This window comes from Equus przewalskii, chromosome 17 (genome assembly GCF_037783145.1).
Source record: "Equus przewalskii isolate Varuska chromosome 17, EquPr2, whole genome shotgun sequence".
Taxonomy (NCBI): Eukaryota; Metazoa; Chordata; class Mammalia; order Perissodactyla; family Equidae; genus Equus; species Equus przewalskii.
In genome coordinates this window covers 80,258,638-80,275,666 of record NC_091847.1, presented here as the reverse complement: position 1 = coordinate 80,275,666, position 17,029 = coordinate 80,258,638, and the positions used below count along the sequence as shown (strand labels likewise).

Below are 17,029 nucleotides of genomic sequence, written 5' to 3'. Positions count from 1 at the left end.
GAGGACCGCGGCCTCCGGCCCTGAATGGGTGCCTTTCACCTGACGGTAACTACTACAGATGCCAATTTCAACATACGTTACAGAATGTGACAGAATAGATGTAACAACAAAAGGCAGAAAAGGACAACTGGTATTTTGGGGGCCTGCGAGGTCAGATGGGAGCTATCCTTGAAAGAGCATGCTGGAACCAGGAAGATGGATTTAATAGTTATAATCAAAGAAGGCAGTGTAGACACAACTGATTCACCACCCACATCCCTTTAACCAGGGAACTTTCCCAGCTGCTATGAGTGTTGGCTGCTAACAGCTTAAAGTCCTCCTGTCCTCCGGGATGACCTGCTATTGGCTGAAGGGAGCCACCTCGCCCAGGAAGTTAACCCGGCTCCCTCCATGCCCAGCCAATCGCTGACTAATGGGACACAAAACTCCCACCCCCTTCGCTCAAGCCGAGACACATCTGTGGTGCAGTTTCTCTCCTGAGCCCCCGGGCCTCGGGCCAAGGCCAGACTTAGCTGAGACCACCTCCTGGCTCAGCTCTCTCTCCTTCCTGTTGATTCCCTTATGGCTACCTCCTGGAGAGCAGCCCCTCAGTAAATTCCACCACCTGAATCTCTGTCTCAGCCTCTGGTTCTAGAGAACCTGACTTAAAACAGAGGCCACGGTGCAGAGGAGAAAAGGCAATGGACCAACCCACAAACAGCTGGGAGCAGGAGCCTTTGTTGAGATGGTTTCCAAGAGTTGATGCGTGATAGGAATCAGAAGGTGCTTGAATTAATTGGGACTTTGCTCTTTCCAAGGAACAGAAACCAACCCCCAAGTAACCGTAAAAGGGAGCGTGTGTTACAAAGAATTGGGTGCCGCAGAGGACCTGGCTGCAGCCTTGCCGGAGCTGCCCGCCGTCTCAGCACCAGCGGCAGCTGCTCCTCCTCTCTCTCACCTGCACACCTGCTTCACTGTTTTCTTCTCTATCCCCCGGCCACAGGGCGAAAGACTGTCACCCAGAGCTCTTGCACCCAGGAGCCTGAACTGGACTCTGCTGTTGTGATGTTTTGTTCCAAGAGAAGGAATTTGATTGGCCCATTTGTATCACATAAGCCCTGGACCAATCAATCGTAGCCAGGAAGCAAAGGTTTGGGGCGGGTGTAGCGTTACACAAACACATCCCAGAAGCCTGTGGCCAAGCTTGTCCTGTGGCCCAGGTGAAAGAGAAGAGACAGTCCTCCAAGGGAGGCCTTTGATCAGATGACACTATGGGTGTCCACTATGCTAATGAAAGTAACACGTCCAGGGAGCATCATCTCATGGACTCCACCACCCGGAGGTGATTCCCAGCTCTGTCCTAGTCACAACAGTTATTAATGACGGAGATAGTGTACCCATCGGACTCAGGGACACTTAAAACTGGGAGGAGCCACTAATATGTTAGGTGATGAAACAGGGATGTTGAAAGAGTTTGGTAAACTTAAATAGTGTCCAAAGCAATAAGATTATAAGTAATAGACAAAGAAAGAATCCTTAATTAGTTATAAGCCAATATCACCTCCATAAGAAAAGAATCTTTAATTAGGTTAACAATCTATTTTGTAATAATAGGATGGGGGAAACCTGACTTGACAGTTGTTAGTTAAAAAGAGAATCTGGGAATCTTAGTTGACCATGAGCTGGTTGTAGCATGGCTTGGCTTCTAACAAAGTTTTCACCATTTTAGGCTGCATTTAAAAGTACAGTGTCCATGTCAGGGTAGGAGGCCAAGGTGCGGGAGAAGGTAGGTCGTGGGTCTGTCAGGCCAGGGGTGTGTTCAGTGCTGGGCTCCGTGCTTTAAAGGCCTCAGAAACCCAAATTCAGGAAGTGGAGGAATGCATATTTATTTAGCACCTATTACTTGCTGGACACTACAGACAGAGAGATTTTTAACTACAGGGCCCGGGTTACATGGGCCATCTGGAAATGCAATCTTATGAGAAATGGAACCAGGCATGTTTTGACCAGAGGAGAGCAGACCTATTAAGAGGAGATGTGTGTTCAGGTATTCAATAAGTGGTCACGTGGAGGAAGAAATAAGGCTGATTTCTGCTGTGCGAGGATAAAAGAAGCACATGGAGTGTGGAGTAGAGAGAGGCAGAGGCAGACTGGTGCTGAAGAAGAAGGAGCTTGCTAAGGAGTGGGGATGTCCTGTGTGAGGAAATACGCTTTCTTCCTGAGCGCCTGCACAGCCCTACGAGTGTCCAAGAGGAAACGGAGGTTAGCAGTGATGACACTGGCTGCCGTTTACTGAGCACTCCTGACACACCGGGTTCCATGACAAGTGCTTTACGTGCCCTATCTCAAACCCTCACAATAATCCTGCAGGGCGGCAAATTTATTCCTCCTATTTTAGAAATGGGGAGCCCGATGTCTTGAGGGTTAAGTGACTTGCTCCAGATTGTGTTACTTATAAGTGGCAGAGCCTGGATTTGAACCCATATCTGTTTAATTCCAAAATAGAGATGTTGCCAAGTAGATTCCTGCCTTAGAGGAGGTTGGATTAGATGACTATTAAGGATTAGCATACTAATTTTACTAACTTATTGGATCTCAGTTTCTGTCCAGGATCTCTGAAGTCTTTACCAAAGATAGAAGCATGATTCTAAGAAGAACCTTTTTTGGGAGAAGAAGGCTGATATTCTACCTCAATGAAGCCAGAATAAAAGAAAACAGATCTATTGGTAAGGATTGGCTGCAGTAATAAACAATTCTGAAATCTCAGTGGTTTAACCTGATAACTCTAGCAGAGGTGGGCAGGGGTGGTCCCCCACAGCAGAGACCCCAGCTGAGAGAGGCTTTATCTGGCCCACGCTGGCATCATCACAACAACAGCAGGTGGAAACACAGCAAATTGTGCACTGGCTCTTGAAATTTCTGCCTAGAAGCAACACACATCTTTCCACTCACAATTCTTTGGTCAACATGTGGTCACACCTAACTTCAAAGCCTGTGAGGAAGTGCCACCATATCACGAGACCAGAGGAGGAAAGCTGTAGATTTGAGGTTGCACTGATGGGTTTCACACTAGGATTTTGACAACAGCAAGTAGTAAGCATTGATGTTAAGTAATCATGATACTTAAGAATTCCTGAAGGAAATTGTGAAAATATAGTGTGGAATTCATTCCCTGAAAATTTGGGGCGGAATGCCCTGAGTCTTGTCATCCCAAATTGCCCACAGATGAACTAGGTTGGTGGTTTTCATTCTGTGCCATGAAATGCCTCAGATGCCTCCATAAGAGGTTAGGGGTAAGGTTCTGATTCTCCTTCCTTTTCTCTCCTCAACTATTTTCATCTGTTTTATTTTTGTTTATGTGTGTATTTATGTGTGTTTGATGGCTTCTGCTTCTCAGCATCCATTCCTCCTTTCTAATAGCACCCCAATTTCCCTTTGGAGAATTACTTCCTCCATGTTGTATGCAGCCTCAGGATGTCCTGCCCACCAGCCACAGAGGCTACTGGCTCCTTTCAACAGAAGCTCTCACCACCCAGCTACAGCCAAGCGTGTGACCCAAGCTCCATCAGACTCCCTCTCCTTAGATTTGACCCTTAGACCAGTGACTACAAGGGCAAAAGAAATGGTCAGGGTTCATTCAATGCCACGTTTGTTCCTGCCACCTTGTCTATTCCCAGCCTTGTGCCTTCATCCTCCCTTCAATCATACAAAAGCACTAATATCTTTCCAGTATGTTCCATTATGCTTTAGTCAGCTCATTAGTTTCTGTTGCCTACAACCAAGTAACCCTAAGTGGATAAAGTTTCATGAAGATTTGTTTTTGTTTGTTTTTCGTGGAGTTCCGCTGCTAAAATGTGAGAGTTTGGACCAGATGATTTGAGTTGCTGCTCCTGGTCCTGTGTGTTTAAGCTTAAAAAACCTTAGAAGAAAATGCTTATTGCAGGTCTGGTGATTGACTCAATGCAAACGTTACCACCAACAGGAACCACGAAGAAACGTAGGTCAGTAATATACTCGTGTAAAAGATGTCTCAATATTTTTCCCACCAATCTTCCTGTGCTGGCCTGTGAAATTTAACTCTTTCTAACATCCAAACAGTCGAAAGCTGTAGGCCTGCACGTTCTGAAACTGTGTGATCGAGGGCTCCCTCATGAGCCTCACCCTATACTTCTCTCTTGATGGAGGAGAAAGAACACCATCCTATACACTTGCCAAATTTGAATGAGGTGCTTTTTAGGTTTGCACCATTTCTGTACAATGGAGACACCATTTTGGGTGAATAATTTGTGTAATCCTGGCACCACCTCCTCAGTCTTCCTGGCTGATATTTACGAGTTTAAATATGGCTAATGATGCAACGTTCCTGCCAGATGGTCAATAGGAACTACATGGATTCAGATATTTGAGCATCAGACAAATCCTCGATTCCTGTGATTGAGACTCAAACAAAGCCATTTGTGGAAAATAATTTAATTCTGAGGACTCAAACATTATAAGAAGTAAACAGAAGTGACCAGCACAGATCAGTGAAACGAGAATGAGCTTAGCGTGGACCACGCATCCTTCTCACCAGGTTGGGGATTGGTGTCCATCAGGGTGGGCCTGCCTTCGGGCTCTTTCTGAGAGTTCTGTCTGGGACACCTGTGATCACGGAGGTTGCACAGTTAGCACACATTTCCTCTGTGCTCCGCCCAGTTTGTTTATAGGACTTTGGCCTCATCGTAAATGTTTAGAGGTTTTCCTCATCGTTTTCATCACCTCCGTGGGCTCCACCCATTCCCCTTGTTGAGTGTCTTTTGCGGTGGTCTGAACATTCTGCCTTGTACTCCCAAAGGAGTCTTCATCTTTCTCCTGCTCTCTGCTGCGTCCCGCCCTGAGTGTCGGCCTCTTTGTCGTCCTCTGGGCCTCTCTCTCCCTGTCTCCTTCACTTGATTATTGACAGCGCGCCTTGAACCACCACCATGCATGCTGAACCCCGAGTTCTGCACGCTGTGAATTTTTTCTCACGCTGCAGAACAGGCACTTCTTCCTACCTGCCCAGGAAACAGCCTGGTTTCTGCGAGGACGGACTGGCCTCTTGGAAGAACCTCACCCCAGCACTCAGAACTAAACTTTATCTGTGAATTTTTGTTTGTTTTCTCTCTTTTAAAGCATCACTTGGCTGTCGCAAAGGCAGGCGTATTCCAAGTGCTGTAGAAACACCACTTCTGTGCATTTATTGTCTACTCTTTGCAGGCTCCACGTGAGGATTGCTCTTAGAATTAAGAAAGGGGGTGGGATGAAGAGAGAGTTTCATGGGAGAAAGGACTTGCAGACAATACAGAACAGAGTTCCATGGGGAGAGGGTTAAGGAAGATAGAAAGCAACTAGTTTTCTCCAAAAGTTGAAGGGAAACCACATACAGACTCTAAAAAGATAGAGGCCAGCCTCTCTTTCTTTAAGCATCATTTTCCTCTGCAGATTTCACAGCCAATACACCTGGCTGACCTCTCTGCTCCCTCATTCATGTCGAGGTCTCCGGCAAAGTCCAAGGAGATATAAACAACAACAACAGAAAATACAAATAAGAGCCCTAGAAGTAGACATGCAGCCCCGAAGCTCTGAAAGCATCTAGTAAATTAGGGGCATTGCTGAAGATCACTGCAGCCTCCTGCCCTGATCTTACCAGGCTCGTGCACTCTTGTAAACGTGAGCCGTGCCTCAGCACAGCGTCCTTCAGGTGAAAGATGGCTGCCTCCCCCTCTTGTGGCTCTGTCCCCAGGTCTGTCCTGAGATGTCATTATCAGCTCGTGGGAATGACAGTGTCCGCTTGCCTCATGGTACCACGGTCAGTGGGAAAGCATTTCCCACCCGAGGGTCACACACAGTCCGAGGGCAGTGTTGCCTGTCACCCCCACGCCTCCATTCCCCTTGTGGTCTGGAACCGGTGGCCGGCCATGGGAATGGCCCCGCCTCTCAGGGGACAGACTGATTTGCTGTGCTCTTCACCCAGAACAAGGGGACCTTTCATTTATAAAGCCAAGATGTCTTATTTCCCCCTGAATGAAAATCATGAAATATTTCTTGTAAACCTGGAAATTAAAATGCAGACAATACCTGTCCTTAATTTCCTTGTGCTGATTTTCAGAGGTGAACCCAGGAACAGTGTAAATATGTATCAGGGTACCTCAGGCCTGAAGGTACCGAAACTCCACTGACAGCAATGCCAAGTGTGGCTGTCTGGCTTCTCTCAGGGCCCCCTCCCGTTTCCTCCCACGCTGCGTCTCACTTCCGTCTCCTTACCCTGTTTACAGTGACTTTGAGACTGGTAAGAAGCATTTTGAGGTGACACTTGAGCAGCCGTGTGGTCTGGAATGCATTATAACGTTGTGTCTCAATTACAATATCCTTTGGTTGGTGCGGAAGGCAGGCACAGCCGGGATCCAGCCTTAGAGTGCACTGCCACCTCCTGGAAACCCTCTCCACGTGAGGCCTGCTGTCCTCGCTCCTCCAGTGCCACCGACGGGAAAACAAGGCCTTGGCTGCGGCCTTCTATCTTTAGAACCAAAGATCTGGGCGCACAGAGCCATCTTCTCCTGCCCCTTCCAATTGGAACACACCAATTCCCGAAGGAAACTCAAAGGTGTTGTATTGTCATCTTAATTAAAAACAAGTAACTAGGTTGGGGAGACCACTGGCGCCGAGTCTGTGATCATTACCTCCTCCTTCTGCTCCCAGGGCTGCTAACAGACTCTGCTTCCTGTAAGTGACTGCCTGGCACCAGTGCGATCCCGCCCTGGGGCTCTGGGGAAGAAGCGGCAGCCTTAGCTACACCGCTAAGGTCAGGACCGAGGACGGGGCAGAAGCCACCTCATCAGGCGGAGCATCCAAAGGAGACACTCCTTTGGCCCATTCACTCCGTGGCAATTGTTCCTCGCGATTCCACCCCACGGGCATATCGGGATAACTAATGAGATATTTTCAAAATGCACCCAGGACATGGGAAAACAGTCTTGGGTTTCTGTTTAAACTCACAGCATATGAAGGCCAGCACACACGGCTGTGTCTTAGCGGCACAGCGGGTTTTCCAAAACATGGCTTTACTGATCACAGCTGGTGAGTGGTCAGGTTTTGGTTAGAAGAACAAGATGCATTTGGGAGGATATCAGCCTCACCATCATGAACAAGAATGGGGTAACGGATTTCCTTTGAAATAACAAACGATTATCTGCATAAAAACAAATAAGAAAATATTCTCATTAACTGAATTGATTGATTTCAGTTAATTAACTGAAGCTTAAATTCAACTACGTCCCTCTGAATCAGCAGTTCTTATCTTTTGGAAGACCTTTGAAAAATCTGAAAATTTATATATTCTTTCCCCAGAAAAACGCATACACATCCTGTGTGTGATTTACTCAAGTTTGTGGCGCTTCATCCCCACAGTGGCCGGAGCCAAACTGACCTTAGCAGCGCTCAGTTACAATGCCTCTGGCGGTGACACTTCTTTGCAAGCCTGGGTTTATGTTCTGCGCCTCCTGGTAATTTCAGGGGGAAGTGGGTGCCACAGAAATCTTTGCAGATGAACTCACCGCTGGGGTGGCAACTACCAGATGTGGCCAGGGGTATTGCCCCTTCTCGTCCATTCCCCGGCCTCATGTTGGAAGCAGGGTTAAATGTTCATCCTTTGAGAATCCTGAACTTGCAGAGGCACATGTCCGAGAAGCTCTGATGACACCTTGCTTCAGCCTGGCTCCAGGAAAACAACACCGAATCAAGGCTTCTGCCACGGCACCTGGTTGGACTGTCCTTCGTCTGTACCCCGGAGAGAAACCCAAATGAAAGTGATGGCAAACACAGCCCTCCCCGTGGCAGGAGGAGCAGACGGCACCTCTTCTAGGTCCCAGTGGGAGCCCCACAAACCTCTCAGGGGCCTCTCGTGTCCGAAACCAGGGGCCAATCTCAGGGCACACGAAGCGGATGAATGCTAAGAACTACATTAAATTAGCGGTTAAACACAGACTTACAGGATTTATTCCGGGGATTCAGGCTTCTAACCAAAGGCTGTGTCTTTATCATCAGTTCCTGGAAGTGTCTTCTTTCCTAATCTGTTGGCAGAGACTGGCTGGTCACATGGGTAGTTTTGATTTGAACTTCCAAGAAAGTTTTCACCTTCCAGCTTCTCCTCTGACTGGGCCACTTCAGCAGGTCCCTGGGAACTCGTTCTTGTTTCTGTCTCTGAAAGTGATGGAAATGGCAGAGTCTCATATTTATATAGTACTTTTCACTTTTTTGGTATTTTACTGGTTTAAACCTCATTTCTTTCCACTTAGCGGGTGGGAAAACTGAAGCACATGTAGATGATGCTAATGAACATCAACTCCTGGCACATAGCAGTGACAACAGTGGACAAATGCTGATGGTTCTTGTGTGTTGGGTACTTGTTTGGCATCTCTTATGCATTGTTTTCTTTACTCTCCCCAAAGTCCCTATAAAAATTACAATTATCATCCTTCTTTTTAAGTTAATTTAGAAAAAGTTCAGAAATTGACAGAAGATTCAGTCAGCTATTGCTGCAATCATGCTGTGAAACCAACAACCGCAGTTCTCAGGGGAGTACAACAGAAAGCACCCATTCAAGTCATGCATTTCTGGCTTTGCAGGAGGTTGGCAGTGTCAAGCAGGATTCGGCTGGGGAAGTTCTGTTTCGTGTGTCTTCCATTCTTCTTGGACCAGCGGGCTAGCTGGGGCATGTTCTTCCCATGGTGCTGGTAGAGTTGAAAGCAGAAAAATGGAAACACATGAGACCTCTTGAGTCTTAGGCTCAGAACTAACATGGAGACACTTCTACTTATATGAAACCAGCTAAAGCAAGTAACATGGGTAACCCCAAAGTCAAGGAATGGGAGAGTACCCCAGCCAGAGATGAAACCATGGCAAAAGTGGGTCTAGGGTGGGGTAAAGAACTGGACCCAAACCAGCTAAGGGGCAGAGTTGGGATTTGGACCAAGGCTGCATAGATTAAGACCCAAGTTCTAAACTACTATGTAACTTCATCAGAACTTAAGGGCCACTGTTGTTATTTTAAGAACGCAACTTGTCCCTGCATAGACTGGGTGGATTAATGTAGACAAACAAACGAGAGTAGGAGAGGAAAGTTATTAATAAGAAGAAATGATGGAAGAATAAGAAATGGGACCAGGAAGGAAGTTGTGACCATAGCAATAAGTCACAATTCCCCAATGCTCACTATTTACAGAATACTCTCTCATCGTTTCCATCACCACTTCAGAGCAAATGAACAGAATGTCCCATTTTGTCTTCTGAGTATCCATGTTGACATGTGCAAATGTTTTGAGACTCAAAGTCACTTTTCAGTAGTAAGTTGGGGGGTGTATCCCATCGAAGGAGCCTGCCCAAACTTACATAAGCCAGTGACACTGTGCTCTCCTGGAAAGGGGGCAGGAGCCCGAGACATCAATGTCTGACCTCAAGAGGAGCAGCAAGAGAGCAAGCCAAGGTCCAGGAACCAGATGAAGACAAAGAGAAGGGATGATGCCTTAAAATAACCTTTGAGGACTAATGGGATTGGGATAAATAAAGGCAGCGGACAGAGAGCAGATGAGTGAACACACAGGAAACCTTTGCCTGCCGGGAGCAGACGACCTATTCCCTGTAACTTTGGACCCAACTCAGAGTGAGATTGCTGGGGTCCACTGCAGATAATCTCACGTGAGAGCAACCCATGTCAAGACCAGGCATCCAAATGCTCCAGCAATAAGCCAGTGAAGACTGAGAGGAGGTCATTGCAAGAAGAGGTGACTGGCCCCTCTGACATCCAGAACCCTCCCACAGGGTTTATGACCTTCCCCCTTCCCTCTCTTTTGGGAGCGATCTCTTTGGACAACCTCAGACAACGGTCCTACTCTCCTTCTCCCTATTCTAACCTGAAGTAATATTTAGGGAACTACTGACAACCGCTCTTTGCTCTTCACTAGACGTGTGTGTGCCTCGTGACTGTGACACACAGAACGGTCTTACAGATGGAGAGAGGAAGAGAGCCCAGATTGCCCATGGAGGAAGAGACGTGACTCTGGGGCCAGCCAAGGAAAAGGGCAGTGAGAGGAAGAGGCACATTAGAAGGTTCCTTACAAGAGAAAGAAGACAAGCCCCCTCTTCCTGGTGACATCAGTGAGGCTTGGCTCTCAGAGCAAGTGCAGAGGCCCAGCAGGCAGCCAAGATATGGGGGACCCCTGGGTGCATTTTGGGAAGAGTCACTCATCTGTACGCTGCCTCCCTCCTCCAGCCCAGCCTTTTATGGCAAGTGTTTTTCTTGAGGGGCAAATGCCTCTTCAGTGATGTCACTGTGAGACATCAACCCAGGATGACAGAATGCTGAGAAACCAGGAGCTAGAGGAAGGGATATTGGGAATATTTTGTCATCGACAATCACGTCAGTCATACCCCAGGCTTTTCAGCACGGGGAGGATGGTTAGCAGCTCAACAGACTCAAGGACGCTTTACTTCTTATGGTGACTCTGTAGTAAGAGTTCCCTTCCTGTATCTCGGAACTTCCGTGAGAGCTGGGGCTGGGGCGGTAGGAATACTAGGAGGAGTCTTAACTCCTTCCATTTATTGGATACCTCCTTTCTGGTTGGTAGAGGTGGTCTGGCGTGGACAAGTGACTTTGTCCTGGAAAACCAACATCGTTCAAAGTGCTTTACAAACATTACCGTATTTGATCTTCTCCAAAATTGTATGAGGTAGGTCCCCCCTACTATTCCCATTTTATCAATGAGGCAGTTGAAGCACACACAAGTTCAGTAACTTGCTCCAGACATCCAGCCGTGAAGTGATTGAGCTGAGCTATAAACCTGGGCAAAAAGGCTTCAAAGTTTTGCTATTAACACTGCCCTGTAGTGTCTCTCCATGAAATCTGGGAACAGTCCATGGAAAGGGCGACCTGAGGAATTTGTGAAGGGCCCAGAGACGCCATGGCTACAACTGAGCAGACACTGTGAGTGGAACGGACTCTGGCTTGGCGTGGCTTTGGGGGACCCAGAACCTAACTTTGGATGGATGCCCAGCACACAGTTCAAAAAATAAATTGTTTGACTTCTTCTTGAGAATATGCTACTCTGAATCTGCTGGGAGGAATTCTGAGGCTTGTGCAAGGCCTGGCACTTTCTGGGATAGTGGTCAGCTGTTGCTGTTTGACTGACCAGGGTCCATTCACTCTTCTTTTAGTACAAACAGCCCGATTTTATTTCCTGTCCCCATCTGCATGGTTCGGAGGAGCTAGTCTTCTAGTGGGCACGTGATCTAGGCCTTGACATCAGCATATTCCAACTTCTTGACCCAAAGAGGCTCGTTCAGACCCTGCTTGGGAATTTAATTGGAATTAGTGGAAAAGAGAAGAGTTTTCTCTCTCCCGGGCTTCAGAGAGGCTCAGAGACAGGCCTGGAGCTGCTGGGGCCACATTACCTCCAGGTGAGAAGAGGCTGCATTAGTAAAACCAACAGAGAAAAAGTGGATGGAGAGTCACTAACCCTGAGTACATCTTTGGAATTCATGGGTCCTTCGGTTCCTGAACTCCCCCTATACCTTTCCATTACATAAACCAATAAATTACCTTTTTTTTTTTTTGGTTTAAAGCCAGATTGTTTTGGGTTCCAGTCCCTCGTATGCGAAGAATTCTGCCTAAGACATGCGTGGATCCTCGGAAGAAGGTGCTCCCCTTCATCCAAGGCTAAGAATTCCTTTCCTTCAGAGCAGGGTCCTGGCATCTCCTCCTGTTGTCAGGGGTAGCAGCCGACGTCAGACACTCAACTTTTTAAGGAACAAAGAGCGGAGACAAGCAGATGTTCCTTGACTGGGATGTAGTTCCAGCCTCTTCTTCCCGCCTCTGGGAGGGCTTGCTCAGGGGCACCCCCACCCCGGCTCCCCTGCGAGCCCCTGACTCAGCCCTGTCCCCCCACCCCATCACCGCCCCATCCCGCCTCTGGAAGACTGTGAGAAAATTCTTGATTACGGAAGCATAGTGAATGGAAAACCCTCGGCTGTGATCAGGATCTCCAGTTAAAGGATATGTCTTGCTTAGAGCACGACTAAATCCAGCAAAGACTGTGTCCCAGTTCTGCTCAAGCTTTCCCACGAGCCGGGAGACCTTCCCAGTGCCCGTGCACCTGCCAGGAGCTGAGTTCATGGCTCTCCTGGTCTCAGAATCTTCCCACTCCTTGCCTGGCCTCCGTGTGAGGACGATGCTTCTGTGAAGTGTGGGTTACTTGTCTGCATTTGGAACCTGACTCAAAGATCCTGGAGGGAAGAGGCTTCTGTATTTTCACCTTTTACTCCCTTTTACCCCCAAAATAAATCCAGGTGCCGCTGCCCACCTGTCAGTGGCTTTGCCCTGATATGAGCCGAGTGCCGTGGTTCAGTCTCCCAGTGCCTTTCCTGGGCCAGCAGCATCAGCATCGCCTGGAACCTGAGAGGAATGCAGATTCTCGGGCCCCTTGCTGAATCAGGAACTGCGATGGAGCCCAGCAATCCATGCTTGACAAGCCTTCCAGATGATTCTGAGGTGCAATAATGTTGGAGAACCACTGCCTCGCCCCTCGCTACTCACTGTGTAGGAGTCCGAGTGCCAACCGCGTCAGCTGCACCAGGAGGCTTGGTAAACAAGCAACACTTCATGCTCTGCCACAGACCTGTGGTGTGGGCCAAGAATCCATGTTTTAACCCGCTTTCCAGGAAGCTGTGTGCTGTCAACCAGAGCGTCCTCAATTTTCAAGAGCATCAAATTACCGAGGGATCTTGTTAAACCCAAGCTCCGAGGCCCGAGAATCTGAATGTTCAGCAAGCTCCCAGGTGGGACTGATGCTACAGTGGACCTCCGTGAGGAGTCAGGCCTAGAGGGAGCCTGGAAAGTGCTCAGGGCTGCGGGGAGATGGGCAGGCAGAGCAACTCTGTTTTTATCTGATTTATATGCCATGCTTCAAGGAAAAATTTTATCTAAAGAATTCTGCTGCAAACTAATCTTTTAAGCAGCTGTGTTACAGAAAATAGTCATCTTTAAAGGGACAGACTTGCAAACCCAATTATAAAACAAATGTCATAGGGTAAATTAGCCTACGTACAGGAGGCTGGTGGGTATTACATTTTTTTAACTTTTTTAAAGCTTTTACCAAATGTCCGTGTTGAATGAAATTTTGAAACCTGAGATTGAAATGAAGGTTGCTTGTGACCACAGACCTGATTTAAAGTTGGAAAACGGACCCTGAGTTTCTGCTGACAGTTCAGCAGGACACTACATCTCCTGCTTCCTGTCTGAAGCTCACGGGTGCCTCAGTTTCCCTGCTCCCCTCTGGCTCCCGGCATCTGTAAGTCGGTTTTCAGCGCTGGTCTGCCGTACCTCTCCAGGAAGGGAGGAAAGCAAGCTGCCCTAAGACAAGTTCTTGTGGTCTTATGGTGCCATCATTTTTCTAACCAGCCACACACACTAATTTCAACCCTCCTTTTTCCACGTCTTCATATGCAGGTAGACCCCACAGTGAATCCTTTTGAACACCTCTGATTTCTGCCCCTTTGTTTCCATTTTTATTGCCACCAACTCATCTTGGTCAGTTTGTATATGCACAGTGTCATATTTTCTGAACTGTTTGCCTCCAACTTCTCCTCTCCAACTGTCTCACTCTAATTCATCCTCCCAGATGAATCTTCACACAGCATGTGTTTATTTACGCTCCTTGTGCGAAAACCTTGATCCTGTGGGCAGCCTACTGGCATAAAGTATAAAGTCCTGTCTGGCGCTCAGGACCCTCGACCACCGGATCCCAGCTGGACTTGCCCTCCCCGCGGGATCCTCCGGCTGGTCAACTGGGGTGTTTGTTGTTGTTGTTCAAACCCGTGAATACACATTATTCTGCCTCCTGTGTGTTTCTGCGGTTACTTTTGCACCATCTATGTAAAGATAAAAGACACGGTTCACCTTTGATTTGCACCAATGTGTTGGAGCTCACTTGTGTTAAGTGCATTTTGAAAAAAGAACAAATCCTCAGAAAAACATAAGGGCTCAGTGGGAAGGGAGCACGCCGGTAGGAGAGGAGTTAATACACTCACCCTCAAGCTCTCTGAAGCTTTATGATTATTATTACTATTTAAATGAATGACTCCTTAAAAAGAAATAAGATTTCTTTATTTGGGTAGCTAAGGACAGACCATGCAGTCTGGATTACAGCAGACTGGGAAACTGTTATAAGGGGCTATTATTTTCCCATAAAGTCTTACCATAATACCGAATACTTCAAAATTTACAAGTCAGTAAACACTAGTCTTTTTTTTACTGTGTCTTCAATAGAGACCAAACTGGAAATGCATACATTTTCCTGAAGTAAAAATCTTATTTGGAACAAGATTCCTGTGTTCTAGAATAACATCTTCAAAATAAGAATTTTTCTGTCCAGACGACATTCATGATGCCCAGGCATATTCTGAATATTAAATAATGGGAATACTTTTATTAAAGTTCATTTTAGGAAATTAAGAATGTGCTATGTTTTAGTAATAATTTCCCAGGGCGTTGTCTTGTGTGGGATTCCCCAGAGGCAGACTCAGCGGTGAGGATTCACGTACAGGTGGTTTCTTCAGGAGGTGCTCCCCGGAGAAGGTGGTGAGGGCTGAGGACAGCAGGGCAGGGAAGGGAGGAGGCCCAGCATGGGCACAGCCTCTGAGAAGGTTCTTGGGCGGGTAACTTCCTCCCGACCCCCAGGACCCCTGGAACAGGAATCACGCTTTGGAGTCTTCCCAACCACTGCACGGAGACTGGCCTTTCCTTCTCCTGGACCCGTCCGCCACCCTCCGGGCAGGGGCGGGGGTGTCTGGCGGCCAGTGTAACTCCCACACACTCAGGCAAAGTGCAGGCAGAGCCCAACCGTGGTCGTCGGAAAAAGAGTCACATGTGTGAGCTGTTGGTGGCGAAGACACATCAAGGATGGGAGAAGGGGCCTGAAGGGGTCTGCTGAGGCACTGGCTGTGGCCACTGGACAGTATGTCCAACATCCTGGAACCAGAAAATTCCTATCCCTATAAATATTTGATCGCTTGGTCACTATTAAGAACAGCATGACCATAGGCTGGCTACCTACCTTCTCTCTGTCTCAGCTCCTCCATTGAATGAGTGAGAGTAGCTAACTTGGGATTCTTATGAGTATTACCCAAGTGATACGCATAAAGTGTTTCAACCACTGCATATAGTAACAGAAATTAATAATTATTGATTTTAATTTTTTAAATTCCTTTGTATTTAGTATTGCAATTTATATACTTGGCCAGTGGGCTTCTCTCAGTGCCAGAATAAATTTGTGACAGATTCAAATTATACGCAGAAGATAAGAATAATACTGGGAGATATGAATAATATATTTTCAGTAACGTATCAGGAGATTGCTGAACGGTGTCAGAAAGGAAGGAGGACAGGAGCTTGGTCATCCATAGTGGAAACAAAAATATAACTCATTTTGACACTGATGTCAAAAAAATAGAGCTAGAAGCTTGGATACCACCTTAATTTATCATTTATCACTATTTTAAACTCTAAATTCACCTATGCTCAAGAAGATCTGGCTCCTTTGTAGGAATAGTTATGGAAAAAAGGCATCAGTGAAGTTTGGTGGAAGGAAAGAAATAGGAGCAGGAAAAGCAGTGTGTTCAAATTTCCTGAAAATAAAAGGAAAGGCATCGTGGAGACACTCTCATTAGCACTGGGACAGTATTAAGTTGAACTGTGCAAAATGGCTAATACTAGGACTTCTCCGACCTGTGAGAACAGCAGTTTCATATGATTCAACCTAATTCATAGAGCCTGTCGGGGGAGAGCCCTCTGGTGGCTTCTCTTCTCCTACCTGACTTGCTGGCCATGCCAAGGAGGTGGGGCCCTGACCACTCTTGACCTGGCCACTTCTCAGAGTGGTGTCTGCAGCAAACAAGCAACTTGAGCACTGAGGCAAGGTCTCCTTCCAGGATGAAGATGAGGCTTGCTCCGTGCTGCTGTGAAAGCAGTGAACCCCCACAGGGGGGTTTCTCTCTTGTCACACAACTCACCACATTTGCAGGGGTCCCTGGGCTCTGCATCACCCCTTGGAACTTGGGAGCAAGGGGAACCGATGTAAACATGCGGATGCTCATGCGGCTTACTGTGCAGTGAGTAACAACGTCCCGTCTCTGACTCAGGCGTCTCGTGTCTTCTGACATCCACGGAGCAGCAACGAACTAACTCCTTGGCTTTAAGGTAGGGTCAAATCCGATCCCAGACCCAGCGAAGCCACAGTACAGGGCACTCTCAAGATTGCATTAGTTGTACCAGTTGTGAAGTTTTTCCTATTACCATTTAAGACCAGGAAGTCGAAAGCTTCCTAGAGAAAGATCAGGGTGGTCCCCACGTTCCTGTCCTTGCTCTCAGGATCCTTTCACAGGAAGTAAAACACTTTCAGGAGAAATGAAAAGCGTGTCGTAGCTCTCAGACCCCCACACCCTCAGAGCCATGTGAAGCCCCCCAGGAAAGCCATGCTTGTGTCCTAGGCTCTTAGAAGAATCCGTGTGGGAGGGTTCAGGCCAGCTGAGAGCTTGCGTTTCCATCTGTTCCCTCCAACTTTCCTCGGCCGTGGGCTCAATCTTTAGACACGAGTTCAGCTTTGTAGACCAGAGCTCCTCTCATTCTCAGAGGTCCAAATGGTTAAACGACAGCGTCAGAAACTAAACTACAGGCTAGATTAAAGCTCAAACTGAGCCTTGAGGCGCAGCTCCCCTGCTTTCTTCTTGATCACGGCATCGGTGGCCACGCCAGTCTTCCCCCACCCGAGGCTGGCTGTGGATGAAACCCAACCATTTTTTCCAGACAATGCCACAATTGTGGAGTCCGAGTTTCCATGTAAATAGCTGTTCTCTGACTCATTAAGCCCCATCGCCCCTGACGTTTTCCTTTCTGACCCTTATCAGCCACACACTGGCAAAACAGGAAGAAATAAGGAGGACAAAGAAAGACAACGAAAGTGTTACAACCCAGAAGTGTATGGTG

The 17,029-nt window shown here is 47.5% G+C and overlaps 1 long non-coding RNA gene across 1 annotated transcript; it reads right to left on the bottom strand.

The window, feature by feature from the left end:
• Positions 1-4,433: 4,433 nt before the first annotated feature.
• Positions 4,434-16,805, bottom strand: LOC139076859 (uncharacterized). Its single transcript, XR_011528882.1, has 3 exons — positions 15,858-16,805; positions 7,986-8,196; positions 4,434-7,773 (listed from the first exon to the last, which is right to left on the bottom strand). It is a non-coding gene; the product is annotated as an uncharacterized lncRNA (long non-coding RNA).
• Between the last annotated feature and the right edge of the window lie 224 nt (positions 16,806-17,029).